An 18,392-nucleotide genomic window follows, 5' to 3' on the forward strand; every position below is an offset into this window, starting at 1 on the left:
AAACAGAGCAATGTAGTGTATTCTATCAGATGTCAGGAAAACTGTAATGAACACTACATAGGTGAGACTAAGCAACCTTTACACAAAAGGCTATACCAGCACCGCAGAGAGGGCACCAGTGGACCTCAGTCTGCAGTTAATCTCCACCTTAAAGTCACTAACCACATGTTTGAGGACAAGGAAATTAAAATCTTAGCCAGAGAGAAGAAATGGTTTGAGAGGGGTGAAAGAGGCATTCTATGTGAAACAGTTGAAACCCAGCATTAACCGGGGAGGGGGTCTGAGACACGTTTTGTCCCCTGTTTACATTGGGGTACTCATATCAAAGCAGTTTCAGTCTTTTGTTCATGGTAATGAGTCATTCACATCATCAGGAGAGTCATCAAGGGAGCCATCAGGAGAGGCGACCGTCCCATCATTAGGAGGGACAGCTGCCTTGTCATTGACAAGGTGGTTTGAATTATATTTGTCTAATAGATTACAATTTGTTCATGTAAATGGGGAATCTTCTTCACAGACTAAAGTTAATTATGGAGTTCCACAAGGTTCTGTGCTAGGACCAATTTTATTCACTTCATACATGCTTCCCTTAGGCAGTATTATTAGACGGTATTGCTTAAATTTTCATTGTTACGCAGATGATACCCAGCTTTATCTATCCATGAAGCCAGAGGACACACACCAATTAGCTAAACTGCAGGATTGTCTTACAGACATAAAGACATGGATGACCTCTAATTTCCTGCTTTTAAACTCAGATAAAACTGAAGTTATTGTACTTGGCCCCACAAATCTTAGAAACATGGTGTCTAACCAGATCCTTACTCTGGATGAAATTACCTGACCTCTAGTAATACTGTGAGAAATCTTGGAGTCATTTTTGATCAGGATATGTCATTCAAAAGCGCATATTAAACAAATATGTAGGACTGCTTTTTGCATTTACGCAATATCTCTAAAATCAGAAAGGTCTTGTCTCAGAGTGATGCTGAAAAACTAATTCATGCATTTATTTCCTCTAGGCTGGACTGTTGTAATTCATTATTATCAGGTTGTCCTAAAAGTTCCCTAAAAAGCCTTCAGTTAATTCAAAATGCTGCAGCTAGAGTACTGACGGGGACTAGAAGGAGAGAGCATATCTCACCCATATTGGCCTCTCTTCATTGGCTTCCTGTTAATTCTAGAATAGAATTTAAAATTCTTCTTCTTACTTATAAGGTTTTGAATAATCAGGTCCCATCTTATCTTAAAAAAAAAGGTAGAAAATGGGGTGTTTACAATAATACGTAGTAGCATCTGCTGTTGACGCTACAAACTCAAAACTATTATGTTAAAAGTGCTTTTTAGCAATCCTGTAAATCACTAAACCAGTATTTAGTTGTATAACCACAGTTTTTCATGATTTCTTCACATCTGCGAGGCATTAATTTTGTTGGTTTGGAACCAAGATTTTGCTGGTTTACTAGTGTGCTTGGGATCATTGTCTTGTTGAAACACCCATTTCAAGGGTATGTCCTCTTCAGCATAAGGCAACATGACCTCTTCAAGTATTATGACATATCCAAACTGATCCATGATACCTGGTATATGATATATAGGCCCAACACCATAGTAAGAGAAACATGACCATATCATGATGCTTGCACCACCATGCTTCACTGTGAACTGTGGCTTGAATTTAGAGTTTGTGTGTCGTCTCTCAAACTGTCTGCAGCCCTTGGACCCAAAAAGAACAATTTTATTCTCATCAGTCCAAAAAATATTCCTCCATTTCTCTTTAGGCCAGTTGATGTGTTCTTTGGCAAATTGTAACCTCTTCTGCACGTCTTTTATTTAACAGAGGGACTTTGCAGGGGATTCTTGCAAATAAATTAGCTTCACACAGGCGTCTTCTAACTGTCACAGCACTTACAGGTAACTCCAGACTGTCTTTGATCATCCTGGAGCTGATCAAAGGGTGAGCCTTTGCCATTCTGGTTATTCTTCTATCCATTTTGATGGTTGTTTTCCGTTTTCTTCCTTTGGTTTTGTTGTCCATTTTAAAGCATTGGAGATCATTGTAGATGAACAGCCTATACTTTTTTGCACCTGCATATAAGTTTTTCCCTCTCCAATCAACTTTTTAATCAAACTACGCTGTTCTTGTGAACAATGTCTTGAACGTCCCATTTTCCTCAGGCTTTCAAAGAGAAAAGCATGTTCAACAGGTGCTACCTTCATCCTTAAATAGGGGACACCTGATTCACACCTGTTTGTTCCACATAATTGATGAACTCACTGACTGAATGCCACACTATTATTGTGAACACCCCCTTTTCTACTTTTTTTTACTAATAGCCCAATTTCATAGCCTTAACAGTGTGCATATCATGAATGCTTGGTCTTGTTGGTCTACTGGTACCTTGTTTCCCATGTAACAATAAGAAATATACTCAAAACCTGGATTAATCTTTTAAGTCACATAGCACTACTATTATTCTGAACACTACTGTATGAGCATCCTTATGTCCAAAACTAGCACAGAAGTCCAATAATAAATGACCGTTCGGGTTTAGATTGGGGAGGCTGTTCTTCCCAATCACACCCCTCCAGGTGTCTCTGTCACTGCCCACATGTGCGTTGAAGTCCCCCAGCAGAACAATGGAGTTCCTCACTGGAGCCCCATACAGGACTCCATTCAGGGACTCCAAGAAGGCAGCATACTCCAAACTGCTGTCTGACTATACCAACAGTCAGAATTTTCCCCCTGGCCACCCTCAAGGCACAGGGAGGTGACCCCCCTCATCTACCAGTGTAAACTCCAACGTAGCGGTGCTCAGTAGGGGACTTGTGAGTATCCCCACACCCGCCTGGTGCTTCACACCCTTGGCAACTCCAGAGAAGAATAAAGTCCAACCTCTATCAAGGACAGTAGTTCCAGAGACGACGCTGTGCATGGAAGCAAGGCCCACCAGATCTAACTGGTATCGCTTCACCTCCTGCACAAGTTCCGGCTCCTTCCCCTACACTGAGGTGATGTTCCATGCCCCCAAAGCTAACCCTTGCCACCTGAGTCTAGTCCACCGAGGCCTTCGACTTTCACTGCCACCCATGAGACAGTGAACCTGACACCAGCAGTTACCCCTGCAGGTGGTGAGCCCATAGGGTGGAGATGCAAGGTCCACATTGCCTTTTTGGGCTGTACCCGACTGGGCTCCATGGCAAGCCCAGCCACCAGACACTCGCTGATGGCCCCTACATCCAAACCTGGCTCCAGATGGGAGCCCGAGGCTTCCTCTGAGCCAGGTCACATTTCCTCTCCCACGTTTTTTTCATGCTTTCTTGTGAACCATTCTTAGTCTGGCCCCTTGCCTGAGACCAATTGGCCATGGAAGACCCTACAAGGATCACAAAGGCTCCAGACAACACAGTTCTCAGGTTCATAGTGGCACACAATCCTCTCCACCATGATAAGGTGATGGTTCCTGGAGAGACAGATATAACACAAAAACGGATAAAACCCCATAAACAGATAGTGACACAACAGGTGGCCTTTTTGTCCCTTCGCCTATCGAGCTATGCACCTGTACTCTCTCTGTGAGCAGATGAAAAACAGACAGAGCTGAGGACTGCACAAGCGGGTACCTTTGGGCAGGGCACAGCTGGTGTGAATGATCACAGTGAGAGTAATACACACATTTGGCCCTCATTTTCATAACGCTTCAAAATTATTGCCAAGCTTAGATTCAAGGGTGTTTCTGGTGAAGTGCAATGTGTCCAAGGTGTGCAATGGAGCATTTGTCTCTTGTTAAAGTGAACGTGCACTTATGTTTATATGCAGGGGAAAATTATGTAGTACAATAGAAACACCATATCCTATTGTACTTGTAACAGTAAGGCATTATTAATGTCAATTTAAAATGCTTTCATCTTATCAAATAGAATAGCCTAAATTCAACTTTCAATTGCAGCATAATGCAATTATCTGCTCCACTTACCATTGTCTTCCTTTTTTCTCCCCTTCCTATTTTATTCTGATTATCTCTTATTCAACTGAAGCCAGATTGGAGGAAAAATGTGAGTTGTGTCATTACACATTTAATTGTCTCACACCAGTGAGACACTATACATGTACTCTGTCAAAAAAAAAAGGTTTTATTTGGATAGTGAGCCATAACTATTCAATAAAGGCCTTTTAAATTGTAAAATATAAAAACTGACTCAGATGCTAAGTCAAATGGCACTTAATATTTTATCAGTACTGTCATGCACTGCAGCTGCTGAAATGCAAATACATTAATGGTGGACATGACTGAATTATGACTGTAGCGAAAAGGGCCATAGACATATCTTTACAGAATCAAAAATTGCATTAATTTTCCACTTTTAACAAAGTGACTCTGTAGACCAGGGGTGGGCAATCATGTGCCATAAAGGGCCGAGACATTGCAGGTTTTCCTTGCTACCAGTCACCTTCGCGGGTGATTTCATTAATGTTCAGGTGTCTCAGCAGGTGATTTCATTGATGACCAGGTGTTTATGTGCAGAGGAGAAGCTCATCAGCAGCCCACTTGGTGAGGTGACTCAATGTCATCACCCTGCACCGAAAGCCTCCCTTCTCACAAAGTGAACAGTCTTTCAAACACTTTCTAGCCAGATTTATGATATCTCAGATGAGCTTCAATGAACAATCCCAGTGGATCAAAGATACTTGTTGAAACGGGTCCAAGTTAACCCAGTTCAAATCAAATTTATTAGACAGCTAACTTATGCCAATTCAACATGCAGAACCACCTTGGATTTGCAGTGGCAAGCTTACGTGCAAACAAGGGAACAGCTGAAGGGACTTACTCAATGAACCCATCCAAAGTCAGAGGATTTTCTTTCCAGACAACTCAATAAACCTAGAATCTGAAGCAGCCACACTCAAAAATTTGACTCACTGGATTGGATTTCCATCTAATAAATATATGTAGGCCCAACTAAATTAAATGAAGTTATCTTGCATAAATGTGCTTTGTTTGAGTTGGAACTACATTTATTTAGTACATGGAAATCCTGCTCATAATTGAGTTCATTCAATGTGTCATTTTTTTTTTTTTAGTGCAAACACAAAAGATCAAAGGCAATAAAAACACCCAACAGTGCCTCCTTTTGGATCAGGTTGGGAATAACACATACCCTTCAATACACGAATGTAGTTTCTACACTCAACAAAAATATAAACGCAACACTTTTGGTTTTGCTCCCATTTTGTATGAGATGAACTCAAAGATCTAAAACTTTTTCCACATACACAATATCACCATTTCCCTCAAATATTGTTCACAAACCAGTCGAAATCTGTGATAGTGAGCACTTCTCCTTTGCTGAGATAATCCATCCCACCTCACAGGTGTGCCATATCAAGATGCTGATTAGACACCATGATTAGTGCACAGGTGTGCCTTAGACTGCCCACAATAAAAGGCCACTCATAGAGTTGATCAGGTTGTCAATTGTGGCCTGTGGAATGTTGGTCCACTCCTCTTCAATGGCTGTGCGAAGTTGCTGGATATTGGCAGGAACTGGTACACGCTGTCGTATACACCGGTCCAGAGCATCCCAAACATGCTCAATGGGTGACATGTCCGGTGAGTATGCCGGCCATGCAAGAACTGGGACATTTTCAGCTTCCAAGAATTGTGTACAGATCCTTGCAACATGGGGCCGTGCATTATCCTGCTGCAACATGAGGTGATGTTCTTGGATGTATGGCACAACAATGGGCCTCAGGATCTCGTCACGGTATCTCTGTGCATTCAAAATGCCATCAATAAAATGCATCTGTGTTCTTCATCCATAACAGATGCCTGCCCATACCATAACCCCACCGCCACCATGGGCCACTCGATCCACAACATTGACATCAGAAAACCGCTCATCCACACGATGCCACACACGCTGTCTGCCATCTGCCCTGGACAGTGTGAACCGGGATTCATCCGTGAAGAGAACACCTCTCCAATGTGCCAAATGCCAGTGAATGTGATCATTTGCCCACTCAAGTTGGTTACGACGACGAACTGGAGTCAGGTCGAGACCCCGATGAGGACGACGAGCATGCAGATGAGCTTCCCTGAGACGGTTTCTGACAGTTTGTGCAGAAATTCTTTGGTTATGCAAACCGATTGTGTCAGCAGCTGTCCGAGTGGCTGGTCTCAGACGATCTTGGAGGTGAACATGCTGGATGTGGAGGTCCTGGGCTGGTGTGGTTACACGTGGTCTGTGGTTGTGAGGCTGGTTGGATGTACTGCCAAATTCTCTGAAACACCTTTGGAGACGGCTTATGGTAGAGAAATGAACATTCGATACACGAGCAACAGCTCTGGTTGACATTCCTGCTATCAGCATGCCAATTGCACGCTCCCTCAAATCTTGCGACATCTGTGGCATTGTGCTGTGTGATAAAACTGCACCTTTCAGATTGGTCTTTTATTGTGGGCAGTCTAAGGCACACCTGTGCACTAATCATGGTGTCTAATCAGCATCTTGGTATGGCACACCTGTGAGGTGGGATGGATTATCTCAGCAAAGAAGAAGTGCTCACTATCACAGATTTAGACTGGTTTGTGAACAATATTTGAGGGAAATGGTGATATTGTGTATGTGGAAAAAGTTTTAGATCTTTGAGTTCATCTCATACAAAATGGGAGCAAAACCAAAAGTGTTGCGTTTATATTTTTGTTGAGTATAACAAAAGAGAGAAATTGTAATTTCTGTTCCTGTTATTATAAATTAAGCAAATTTGTATTCTAATTTAATCTGTCACACGTTTTCTTTATGTGATGTTGTGAGTATTGTTTTTGTAACACTGGGTGCATGTTAAATATTATTAATGGATTGTCATTGTGAAAACACTATTGCTGTAATCACTTTCCTTTTCTAGTATGGTTTAAATGAGCCAGTCAGCTTATGTTAGCGAAAGAAGAAAGTACGTAATGTAATTTATTGTTTATTTGTTTATAATTGTAATTTATTCATCCCTGACATCAGGGTGAATGTGAGGCATAATTGTAAAGCGCTTTGAGCATCTGATGCAGATGGAAAAGCACTATATAAATGCAGTCCATTTATTGTATCTGTGTATGTCAAATAACTTTATTGTGACACCAAGTGGGCAGAGCTTATGACCATGTGCATAGTCTCTTTAAAATTACCCTGAGACAAAGGAACCCTCGTCTTAACTCTTGTTTTTCTAATTGCCACCTGTTTCTCTTCTGCTGTTTTTGACACACTCACTTTCTAAGTCTTAGCTTGTGGCTTTTGTTGCATTGTTCATTGTTTCTTGGTGCATTTTTTTGATCCATAACTCATTGTTTGTTGCACCAGTTCTTAATAACTTTTAAGGCACAAGTCTGTTAGGGTTTGAGGTTTTTTATTTTGTATTTTTTTTTTTGGTTTTCTGTTTTATTTTGTTCTTTTGTTCTGTTTATTTTTGCATTTCATTGGTTTTGGTTTGTTTATTCTCTTGCTGGGCTTTTCTGCTTGGGTCTGTCTGTATGTACTTCTCTTGCCTCTCTCTTGGTTCTTGGTGATGGGTGTTTTTCTCTCTCACTGGCCATCCCATGTTCTGGTGCTTTCCATGCACAGCTGTTTCTGATTTGCTGATTACCACCTGGGGTTATATAAGCTCACTGTGTGTGTTTGTCCCTCACCAGTTTGTTGTGCCTTCATTCCAACTCTGTTCCTGCGTTCCATAGTCCTTCTCCTGCCTGCCTCTTTATGTGTACCTGACCTCCAGCCTGTTGCTTTGACCACACCTAATTGCCTGATGATTTTTGTACTGCTGCTTTTCCTGGAGTGCTTACTCGAGTAGTGACCTCTGCTATCCTCAACAGTAAAGTCTTCTAAAAACCAGAGCTATTTGTGTCCTGCAATTCCTGACCATACAGCCTGATAGTGTCAAGTTGCCTTTATTTTGAAGACAACTTCCTAGATAAAATTTTCAAATTCAGAGCAAATTTGCAAGTCTCCAAATTCATAATTTTTCCGCTTAATGCCAAAAGTGTTTTTGTTTACTTTAATTTTTCTTCAGACCTTTCTTTGCAAAGCCATGAACGTTTTTGAATTTTTTTTTTTTAACAGTTTCAATCGACCATCCACATGTTTTGGAAGCTACCGGAGCATTTTTACAGCCAACACTGAAACCTTCATCCTGGGTCGGTCCAAGCTTTGATGGAACCATTGCAATATCACATTCAGGGAAAATTATCTATGTCTGTAGTCATCTTGGAAGACCGTGGGCTTACCTCAACGCTGGAAAATCAAAGAAGGGGCTCACTCGATCCAACAGACCCAGAAGTGAACCAATATTTTTTTAAATTTATGTCCATTACATTTTGTGGTGCCCAGCAGCCAATCTGCTCTGCATAAGCCTGACCCTGTCAGATCTCTGAAGCTAAGCAGTGTGGGACATGATTAGTACTTGGATGGGAGACCTCTTTGGAACACCAGCGGCTGTGTGTGTTTCTCTGGGTTACACTGGAGTTGTGTCAGGAAGGGCATCGGGCGTAAAACGTGCCAAATACCAATGCAGATCTGGCTGTATCCACTGTGGGGACCCCAAGCAACAAAACGGGAGCAGCTGAATGAATTACATTTTCTGGTGCCCCATGTGATGTAATTCAATATGCTACATCACCATCACTGGGACAAGGTCTGAATTAATCAGTCTGTTTATTTATCATTATAACTAATATTATAATTTTGTCACCCCACTGCTGTCACCAAAGTATTTTTCCCCATTCTCCACTTTACCCATTAACATCTCAATTTATGTTTTGGAAAACCTTCTTTTTTTGCACTTATTCTGGGTTGATAAATGTTTATCAGGCTTAATTTGTGGACTTAAATATTCATGAGGTGTTTTGCCTTGAGGCATGGTCAGATATCAGAGGCCATCAAGTTTGGAGATCTCAAACTTTCATCCCTGGTTTTTGTGGATGATGTGCTTCTGTTTTCTTCAGTGATCTCAGATGGGCACTGGGTAGGTTTGAGGATTAGTGTGAAGCTTCTGGGATTAGGATCAGCACCTCCAAAACTAAGACTATGGTCCTCTCTCAGAAAATGGATTGCCCTCTCTGGGTAAGGGGAGAGTTCTCCTTACCCAGAGAGGGCAGTTTCCCATTTGGAAAGCGTTCAAATATCATAGGGTCTAATCACTGGAGGTAAGGTTGAGTTTGAAAGATGAATTGGGGCTGAGTTTCTGCAAATACTGTACCGGACTGCCATGGTGAAGACAGAGCTGAAGCAGAAGGCAAGAATCTCAATTTACTTGATTTATGCTCACATCCTCATCTATAGTCATGAACTTTGATATTATTGTACACTTCAAGCTGTTAACTGCTCTTGTTGTCAGTGCAGAAGGTTTCTGGTTCAAAACCCATCCCTGCCCCATTTCCATGAAATATGGAGTTGCATCAGTAAGGTCACTGAGCACAAAACCTGTGCCAAATCAACATGCACATCCACCTCAAATCTGTTGTGGCAATCCTGAATGAAAAGAAGGGAGCAGCCAAGGGACTTAGTTAAATTCTATTTTTCAAACCTACACAGATTTTATAAATGAGGCCCCATGTATCTTGTTCTGACAATTGGAGAGAAAATCACATGACTGAAAATTTATTTCTTGAGTGTGGTGTTAGGGTTCGATCGTGTTGTTTTTGGGGTTGCACATTAGTTCTGTGTCCTAGTTCTCTGATGTATTAGATCTCTATGTGTAGGGTCTCAATCTGGTTTATCCTGTCTTGTGTTCTGAGTGGTCAGTGTCCAAGTTCTGTTATATTAGTTCAATGTGTCCAATGTCTGTCTTTGTTCATCTGCCCTGTTTTGTCTTCCTGTAGTCAGTATTAGTTTTCTGTCTCTGTTCATCTGTCTGTCTTGTCTTCCTGTGGTAAGTCTTAGTTCTCTCTCTGTTCATCTGCCCTGTCTGTGAGCATCTGTGTGTGTGTTTGTGGGCATGTTGTATGGATGAATGAGTGCTAGGTGTGTGCATGAGTTGGAATTGTGTGTGTGTGTGTGAGGAGACATGGAGCATGTATGCTAACAGTCTTGTCTCGGGCGCTACTCCCACGTCTCTTACCTGTGTCTCTCTCTGCTCCGAGTCAGTTGTCCGGGTGCCGGTCCCCATTTCTGTATTTTCCACTGCCGTCTCCCTGTGTCTATTCCCAGCACATACTCATGCTGTGTTCTGTCTGTCATGGTTAGGTCCCGCCTTATGGCTCTTGTTGTATTTCCTGGTCGTGTCCATCTTGTCTTTCTCACTGTACCCTCCAGTCTCATCTGCCCTCCAATCTTGGCACCATCCTCTATCTTTGCACCCTAGGGTTCTGCCACTTATCATAATTCTTTGTAGTTTCTGTGTCACTGTGTGTCTTATGTTCTGTTGTCTGCTGTCCACTTGTGTCTGAGTTGTCACTTTATGTCTGTCCTCCATGTCACGTTCTGGTATGTTCTGTTCTCTGCTGCCCTTTTGTGTTCACATTTGACCATCACATCCCCTCCGTTAGGTTCCCACCTGCAATCCATTGTTTCGTCAGCCAATCTATATTTATGTCTCACCTGTGTTCATGTTCCTTGCGAGTCCATTGTAGCTGTTTGTCTTGCAGTATTGCGTTAATATTCAGTTGTTAATAGTTTACTGTTCAAACTTTTCTGATGTCCTGTGTTCTCCACCACTCCACCTTTGTAAGTAATCAGTTCTGGTTTTTGCACTCACTGGAAGACTGACTGCCTTAGTTTTTCCTTGCCTCCTCACGTCCCGGATTCCTTTCACTCGAAGTGGGTAGAAAGTGTATTTTTACACTTTCTACCAGGTAGAAGGCACTAACACAAATTTTTTGTGCCCTTACTAACCAACTGTAATTAAACTTTGGCTCTTTTGAAATCCACCTGTGTTTACTGACTTGCATCTTGGTGAATGTCTGACTCTGTTAAGTCCTGGCTTCAAACCATAACAGAATGGATCAGCCAACGTGCAGGCAGTTATCCCAGCCAAACAGTTTTTGTAACTTTTGGAGAACAGTTCAATATTTGTTTTCATACTTTTCATAGCTTGCATGGAAAGAGAGCTAAGGACTGGCTGGACAGAGCAAGAAAGGTGGTCATAGCCCTTCCTTGGGCTTTGAACTGTCTTTTGTCGAAATGCTTTTTGAATACTGAGAGGCACCTGCCTGGCCATGTGACCCAGTAGGGTTTCTAAAAACTCTTGTACCTTTCAGTTAGGGTGTGGATATTAACAGATATGACAGCCCGGAATCTCCCAGTAGCCAGATGGAGTCACTCGCCTCCTGCCACCCGCCTGGATGTAGTCCCTCCAGCGTGTCCTGGGTCTTCCCCGGGACCTCCTCCCAATGGGACGTGCCTGGAACGCCTCTCCAGCGAGGCATCCAGGGGGCATCCGGAAAAGATGCCCGAGCCACCTCAACTGACTCCTTTCGACGTGGAGGAGCAGCAGCTGGACTCCGAGCTCCTCCCGAGTGACCGAGCTCCTCACACTATCTCTAAGGGAGCGCCCAGCCACCCTGCGGAGGAAACTCATCTCGGCCGCTTGTACTCGCGAACTCGTTCTTTCGGTCATGAGCCAAATCTCATGACCATAGGTGAGGATCGGAACGTAGATCGATCGGTAAATCGAGAGCTTTTCCCCCTACTCAGCTCTCTCTTCACCACGACGGTCCGATACAGCGATTGCATCACTGCAGATGCTGCACCGATCTGTCTATTGATCTCACGCTCCATCCGTCCCTCACTCGTGAACAAGACCCCGAGATACTTAAACTCCTCCACTTGAGGAAAGGACACTCCACCGACCTGAAGAGGGCAAAGCACCTTTTTCCGGTCGAGAACCATGGCCTCGGATTTGGAGGTGCTGATTTTCATCCCGGACGCTTCACACTCGGTGGCAAACCGCCTCAGTGTATGCTGAAGGTCCTGATTTGACGAAGCCAACAGAACTACATCGTCCGCAAACAGCAGAGACGAGATGCTGTGGTTCCCAAACCAGACCCCCTCTACACCCTGGCTGCGCCTAGAAATTCTGTCCATAAAAATAATGAACAGAACCGGTGACAAAGGGCAGCCCTGGTGGAGGCCAACGTGCAGTGGAAACAGGTTTGACTTACTACCGGCAATGCGAACCAAGCTCCTTCTGCGGTCGTACAGGGACCGGATAGCCCTTAGCAAAGGACCATGGACTCCTGGAGCACCCCCACAGGGTGCCCCGAGGGACACAGTTGAACGCCTTGTCCAGATCCACAAAACACATGTGGACTGGTTGGGCGAACTCCCATGAACCCTTGAGCACCCGATGGAGTGTGTAGAGCTGGTCCAGTGTGCCGTGACCAGAACGAAAACCACACTGCTCCTCCTGAATCCGAGGTTCGACCATCGAATTCTCCTCTCCAGTACTCTGGAATAGACCTTACCAGGGAGACTGAGGAGTGTGATCCCCCCTATAGTTGGAACACACCCTCCGGTCCCCCTTCTTAAACAGAGGGACCACCACCCCGGTCTGCCAATCCAGAGGCACTGTCCCCGATCGCCACGCGATGTTGCAGAGGCTTGTCAGCCAAGACAGTCCCACAACATCCAGAGACTTAAGGTACTAAGGACGGATTTCATCCAGCCCAGGAACCTTGCCACCGAGGAGCTTTCTAACCACCTCAGTGACTTTGGTCTGGGTAATGGATGAGTCTGCCTCTGAGTCCCCAGTCTCTGCTTCCTCTTCGGAATGGGATTGAGGAGATCCTCGAAGTACTCCTTCCACTGCCCAACAACATCCCCAGTCAGGGTCAACAGCTCTTCCACCACCCAACAACATCCCCAGTCAGGGTCAACAGCTCTTCCACCTGCACCGTAAACAGTGCTGGCGGAGAGCTGCTTCAACCTCCTGAGGCATCGGACAGTTTGCCAGAATCTCTTCGAGGCCGAGCGATAGTCCTCCTCCATGGCCTCCCCTAACTCCTCCCAGACCCGCGTTTTTGCCTCTGCGACAGCATGGGCTGTGGCATGCTTGGCCTGCTGGTACCTGTCAGCTGCCTCTGGGGTCCCACCTACCAACAAAGATAAGTAGGACTCCTTCTTCAGCTTGACAGCATCCTTTACTTCCGGTGTCCACCACCGGGTTCGGGGATTGCCACCGCAACAGGCACCAGAGACCTTGCGACCACAGATACGAGCGGCCGCATCAACAATGGAGGTGGAGAACATGGTCCTCTTGGAGTCCATGTCTCCAACCTCCCCTGGGATCTGGGAGAAGCTCTCCCGGAGGTGGGAGTTGAAGACCTCGCTGACAGAGGGTTCCGCCAGACATTCCCAGCAGACCCTCACGATACGTTTGGGCCTGCCAGGTCTGACCGGCTTCCTCCCCTTCCAGCGGATCCAACTCACCACCAGGTGGTGATCGGTCGACAGCTCTGCCCCCTCTTCACTCGAGTGTCCGAGACACATGGCCGAAGGTGAGATGATATGACTACAAAGTCAATCATCGACCTCCGGCTCAGGGTGTCTTGGTGCCACGTGCACTTATGGACACCCTTGTGCTCAAACATGGTGTTCGTGATGGACAAACTGTGACTAGCACAGAAGTCCAACAACTGAACACCACTCGGATTCAGATTGGGGAGGCCGTGCTTCCTGATCACCCCCCTCCAGGTCTCACTTTCGCTGCCCAAGTGGGCGTTGAAATCCCCCAGGAAAACAATGGAGTCCCCAGTCGGAGCGCTATCTAGTACCCCTCCCAGGGACTCCAGGTAGGTCGGGTACTCTGCACTGCTGCTTGGCCCGTAGGCCGAGACAATGGTGAGAGACCTGTCCCTGACCCGAAGGTGTAGGGACGCGACCCTCTCGTTCACCGGAGTAAACTCCAACACATGGTGACTGAGCTTGGGAGCAATAAGCAATGTGACCCCAGCTCTCCGCCTCTCCCCGTGGGCAATGCCAGAAAAATGAAGCATCCAGCCCCTCTCCAGGAGTTGGGTACCAGAGCCCAAGCTGTGCGTGGAGGCGAGCCTGACTATCTCTAGTCGGTATCTCTCAACCTCCCACACAAGCTCAGGCTCCTTTCCCCCCAGCGAGGTGACATTCCATGTCCCAACAGCCAGGGGCTGTGAGCATGGACCTGGCCGCCAGGCCACCCACCCTCGACCGCCACCCAGTCCTCTCTGCACCTGACCCCTATGGCCCCCTCTGCAGGTGGTGAACCCACAGGAGGGCGGGCCCACGTCGCTCTTTCGGGCTGAGCCCGGCCGGGCCCCATGGCCCCCAACATAGCTCCTAGGATCATCCGGGTACGCAAACTCCCCCACCACGATAAGGTGGCAGCTAGAGGGGGAGGTCATCTGAGCACTGATATTGATATTGCATGTGCTTATAGACAAAAACAAATAAGAGACAAAATTCAATTTATCATTCAACTAAACTGCAAATATATGAATTTTTAACATTTATGAAACACTTCTCTAAATAAATAACAGTAAATTCTGAAATAGAACTATTTTTTAAGTGTTGCATGTGCTACATAATGAAGTGCACCTTCTATATATTCAGTGAAGTGCACCAAAGCAGAATATATGTGACAGTAAGGTGCTGATGTCAGCCTCTGGGTTTTCTGGATCCTCGGTGTGATTCATCAACACCTGGGAGTGGGTTTTGCACCTTGTGTACTTTGTTCAATGATGTGCTCTGAACCAGAACTTAACCACTGCTGAATATACTGCTGACTCATCACTTTGCTTTTGCTAAGTGAAGTAATCTGGATAGTGATATTCATTGCCACTAAAATATAATAATGCTGAATGATAGTCCTTCATCTAATAAATTCATTGTGCTCCCCAGCCCTGTATAGTTTGTCATGAGGGATTTCCTCTTTGCAGTGTGTTGTATTTAACATTGTTTACTAACAAGGCCATAGGGTCACTGACCCTAAAGAGATTCCCTCCTTGGCACAGTGATCTATTCAACAATTCAGTGTTACAACCAAAACTATGATACATACACTTTTCTTTCCTTTATATTTGACATCCTTGACCATGAAAATATACCACTAGAACTTGGAATCGCTTTTATTTCTTTATTAGTTCAAAAGTTATTGTATAAAAACGATTTTTCGGTAATGGCGGTTTTCTTCTGGATCTAGCTCCATAACATTTGAAGCTACATCAAATCTGATGGCACCTTACTGAATCAGTACAGATTCAGCTACAATTTGGTGTTAGTTGTGCATCTCTAGCTTCATTGTCACCTCACACTGACACATTTTCTATTTTCCCTATATTTTTGCATATTCTGGATCACCAGATCCAGAATCCGGATCCGATCATCACCAAACTTTGTTGTTTGATAGAACATTTGACTATGTTACACCCTAATTTTTTTTTCAAGCCTTTCTGCCTTGTTTTTGTGGAGTTAGAAACTAGAATGTCAAAATTCCCCCTATCCCGCAATGGTGAAGAATCCTTTAAAAAAATCCGGATTGTGATCCAGATTACCACTAAAATTTAATCACTTGTTCCTCTTGTCATTTCCAACCACTCCACAAAATTTAATTAAAATCCGTTCAAAACTTTTTGATTTATCCTACAGACAGACAAACAAACTCGACTGAAAACATAACCTCCTTCGCGAAGTCATTTTTCCACCGGAGGAAAGTTCACCGGAAAGCCTGGAGGTAAGTCCTGATAAAATCGTGCGAATGCATCATTCTGTCAATTTTGTTTTCCTGTTTTGACCTTTGTGAAGTTAAAAGCCGTATGGATGAGTTACAAGATATTTGAATACAGAAGCAGGATGATTCTTTGATATAATACAAGACTGAGAGAGAACCACAGAGAGAAAAACAAGAATTTTTTTTTTTTTTTTCTTTGCTAACTGAAATTATACATTCTGTCTAGAACAAAAGCCATCATCTGGTGATGCCAAGCTCCTGGGTGATCGGTCAGCCCAGCAGAGATCCTTCCTGGACAATATGTAACAGCAGCACAAGAGGACTCTGGAAAGAGAAGAGAGGCTTCTTTCCAGGTTTATGGAAGAAAGTACCCGCTCAACTGAACGTGTTTTAGGGCAATTGTTTGATGGTCTTCGGGCTCTCCTTCCTCAATCCTACTCATGAGCTCCACATTTACATGAACAAAGTTAGTCTGGGACCTCGCTGAGACAAGAATGTAACAGCCTGAAAATGACCATTTGTCCCGAGTGTTACTTCAAATACAGCTGGATTTTCTAAACTGCAGCAGCTATAGATTTTCCAAAGTACTCAATATGCTCAGAATCAACAGTACATGTTTAGAAAGGTCATAGAAGAGTGTGTAAAATTTCTAATTTTGATATTTTAAGAAAAAAAAATTAGGTCAAACAACCTACATACAGTCTGGAATTGACATATTTAGTATCTTAAACTTTCTGTTGTGGATGTTCCCTGATAATCTTTAAAACATTTAAGACCTCTAGATACTGCTGTCTGCCAAAGATACAAGGTTTGTTTTGTATTTTCCACTTCAAATGCATATTCCTTTGATAACAGTAGGACTGAAAATAAAACATTTCATATTTGGAAAATGTTCATTTTCTTTGGATGTGTGGTAATACGTTGACCCACTTATTTTAGCCATTTTCTCTTAAAATATCAAAATAGAAATTTTACACTTTTCTTCGACCCTCCCAAAGATGTACTGGTCATTTTCAACACCTTGGAAAATCTCTAGCTGCTGCTGTTTAGAAAATACATCTGTATTTGAAGTAACACTTGGAATGATAAAGGGTGTGGGTATTTTGGGCTGTTTGTCCTGGATAGAGATTTTGGCACATATCCCAAGCTGTTCATTAGGGTCATATTAGTCTTTAACAGGTGAGTTAAGATCTCCTAAATGATGTGCACACATCTCAGCTAGGTCCTCTACTAAGTTCAATATTTCATCACCAATCACAGCGACCTTGACCCTACTGGGTTACGTGGCCAAGCAGGTGCCTCTCAGCATTTTTTGACAGAAGACAGTTCAAAGAGCCGCATTTAGGGATTGGTTTTATAATCTGACATCACAGTAATGCCACTTTCAGAAGTAATGCCAAGCTCTGATGGAAGCGAATAAAAGTTTTTAGCACTATATTTTATTTTTAACCAGACTGTTGTGGTCCTGCCAGGTTTTTATTTTATACGTATATGTGTATGGAAGAAAGTTGTATTCACTTTAATAAAAAAGAGAAAATATGTTTGTCAGATTTTTTTAATTATTATTTTGTTAATGGAGATGACCATTTCAGAGAGGGAAGTGATTGAACATGTATTCCTTCAATGCCGTCCTTGTCCTGCTACCACCAGAACTGCTCTACATTGAGACCTGTGATCCAGGCTGAGGAAAGATGCCATCAAAGTGACTAGTGTTCTCAAACCAGTTGTTGCTTGCATTGTTCCTTTCATTTTGACAGTAATTCTGATGTGCAAAGCAGGTTGCTATCACAACTGGTGTAAAGGTGAAGTGAAAATCGCTTCTCTTTAGTAGCACCCTCCACCTCAACTTCAAAATCCCTAAAGTGTTTTCTACTGTCACACAGAGTGAGCTGAGATTCATATTAACAGATTTATCCTCTGGGGTCAGATGTGGAGAATTTATGTGGCCTTTCAGCAACCAGTCGAGGAGTGGATCTGCATGGACTTATTTGTTGTCATATGTCTTCACTCTGTGTTTTTCACACCCTGAAACAGAAAATGTTTGTTTTTTTGTTTGAGTAATTATATCCTTAAGAATAAATTGGGGGGAAAAAAGCACGGTGCAGTGGATATAACTTTTTTCTCTTAAAAGTTTGAAGGTACCTTTGGCAGGAGATGTGGTCCGAAAAAGGTCTAAATGGCACAAAACATTGGAATCTTGGGTGTTTTCAGGCATTTTGCAACTGATGCTCCAAAATCTAAAATCAACTTGTTTTAGTTGAGTCAAGTAAGTAGGAAATGTAAAAAGACCTCAAGGTTTGTTTCATGTATTCATTAAACTGCTTCATTGTCATATTTTGAAATAGTTCATTGTTTAAAATAAATTGAGATTTCATAGTGGGCTCTACCTCAAAGCCACAGAAAAAAGTTAGCAGAAATCATAAAAGTGGTAGATATGGAGTTATTGATTGCGGGTCAGTGAAAACGACACATTCAAAAATAACCTTCCTGCATGTGTCTGTGAGTCCCGTCAGTTATTTGAGGGATATGATGCGTTTCCTCAAAGCTCCATCTGATCTCCAAGGCTTCATTTTCATTTGGCTTGTAAATCAGCTGTTTATCCCGTCTGTGTTTTCATTACGGCTTTAGGGCCCTGTCCCACTGGGGAGAGGATTAATTGCGCATGAATTGAGTATACAAATTGTTGTTTGTGTTCTTTGTCATCCGC

General features: G+C 43.5%; 1 long non-coding RNA gene across 1 annotated transcript; it reads left to right on the forward strand.

Moving 5' to 3' along the window:
* Window positions 1–325: 325 nt before the first annotated feature.
* On the forward strand, window positions 326–16,892 carry LOC117520660. Its single transcript, XR_004563723.1, has 3 exons — window positions 326–336; window positions 1,508–1,512; window positions 16,811–16,892. It is a non-coding gene; the product is annotated as an uncharacterized LOC117520660 (long non-coding RNA).
* Window positions 16,893–18,392: the final 1,500 nt, after the last annotated feature.

This window comes from Thalassophryne amazonica, chromosome 11 (assembly GCF_902500255.1).
Source record: "Thalassophryne amazonica chromosome 11, fThaAma1.1, whole genome shotgun sequence".
NCBI classification, from domain to species: domain Eukaryota; kingdom Metazoa; phylum Chordata; class Actinopteri; order Batrachoidiformes; family Batrachoididae; genus Thalassophryne; species Thalassophryne amazonica.